Source organism: Gossypium hirsutum, chromosome A11, assembly GCF_007990345.1.
Source record: "Gossypium hirsutum isolate 1008001.06 chromosome A11, Gossypium_hirsutum_v2.1, whole genome shotgun sequence".
Taxonomy (NCBI): Eukaryota; Viridiplantae; Streptophyta; class Magnoliopsida; order Malvales; family Malvaceae; genus Gossypium; species Gossypium hirsutum.
The window spans coordinates 99,973,389-99,975,168 of NC_053434.1; the positions used below are offsets into that span (position 1 = coordinate 99,973,389).

The following is a 1,780-nucleotide window of genomic DNA, read 5'->3' on the forward strand; positions in this document are numbered from 1 at the left end:
ATACATTAGTAGTCTTGAATAGGGATAATAATATAACTTAGGGATATCTACGGAACAAGTTGAATGAATAAATCGTCCGGTTTGGAGCCAGAATAACAAGTAAAGTCTAGGTGGATTTTTCCTTAGGTATTGTCTCAAGTCAATCCATTTTCCCAAAAGCAATTCCCCAATTCTTTTCTCTGTGCGTTCTTAGTTTAGATAATTAGTTAATTAAAACAAATAAAACCCCTTCTATTCTTAGGCTAGATAATAAAAAGATAGTTATTACTAGTACTTTTGGTTCCCTTGGGTACGATATTCCGATCTTGCCATTACTATACTATTGTTCGATAGGTGCGCTTGCCTTTTCGTCGTGATAATAGTTAGTCTAGGTTTGATCTTCATTATAAATATTTATTACTTGTTACAAATCACGCGAACAAGTTTTTGGCACCGTTGCCGGGGAACTAAAATATTAGGAACGCTAAATTTTTATTACTTTAGCCATTTATTTTTCTTGCAATTTAATTTAATATTATTATTATTTATTAATTTACTTATTCTTTCTCTTGCCAAGTTTTTATAGTTTATAACTAGAAGATACCCGTCGGGACCATTACTTTTTGACGAAGAATCGATCGCACAATTCTTAGAAACCAAAGAGAAATAAGGCACAGCTTACGATACACGGAGAACGAGCAAGAAGACGATACTCAACCCCCAACTGAAGAGATGGCTGAAAACCAAGGCAATCAGTTACCTCCTGCAATTGCGGCTAATCAAAATCTTGCTCCACGTACTATGTATGATTATGCTAAACCTTCTCTAACAGGAACTGCATCTAGCATAGTTAGACCTGCTGTAGCTGCAAATACTTTTGAATTAAAACCTAACACTATTCAGATGCTACAACAATTTGTTCAGTTTGATGGCTTGCAGGATGAAGATCCCAACGCTCACTTAGCAAACTTTCTGGAATTTTGCAATACATTTAAAATCAATGGCGTTTCTGATGATGCCATTCGTCTTCGGTTATTTCCTTTTTCATTGAAGAACAAAGCTAAACAGTGGTTGAACTCGTTACCACGAGGGTCAATTACTACTTGGGAACAAATGACTGAAAATTTTTTACTAAAATACTTTTCGCCGGCTAAAACGGCTAAATTACGTAATGATATTTCTTCTTTTGTCCAGATGGACTTAGAAACACTTTACGATGCATGGGAGAGATACAAGGACTTACTGAGAAGTGCTCTCACCATGGGTTACCACTTTGGCTGCAAGTACAAGCATTCCACAATGGTTTGAATCCTTCGACTCGGCAAATGGTTGACACAACTGCTGGCGGAACCATCAACAACAAAACACCTGAAGAGGCTTATGAATTCATTGAAGAAATGTCACTGAATAACTATCAGTGGCAAGTCATGAAGACTAAGCCAACAAAAACAGCCAGCGTTTATAACGTCGACTCAGTTACTATGTTGTCAAATCAGGTAGAACTTCTCAATAAAAAGATTGATGGTTTTCTTAGTTCTACGTAGGTACATCCAGTAATGAGGTGTGACTCAAGTGGGGGAGGTGTGCATACAGAATATCAATCTTTCAATCCTACAACCGAAGAGGAACAAGTCAACTATATGGGTAACAAAAACTTTAGATCTCAAAATAACCCATACAGTAATACTTATAATGCAGGTTGGAGGAACCACCCAAATTTCTCCTGGGGAGGTCAAGGGAATCAAAAGCCACAAAACCCTCAGGATTTTCAACAGCCACCTTATCAACAAGAGAAGAAACC

At 37.1% G+C, this 1,780-nt stretch overlaps 1 non-coding gene across 1 annotated transcript; it reads right to left on the bottom strand.

The window, feature by feature from the left end:
• Positions 1 to 1,140: 1,140 nt before the first annotated feature.
• On the bottom strand, positions 1,141 to 1,246 carry LOC121210212 (small nucleolar RNA R71). The gene has a single exon (XR_005905336.1). It is a non-coding gene; the product is annotated as a small nucleolar RNA R71 (small nucleolar RNA).
• Positions 1,247 to 1,780: the final 534 nt, after the last annotated feature.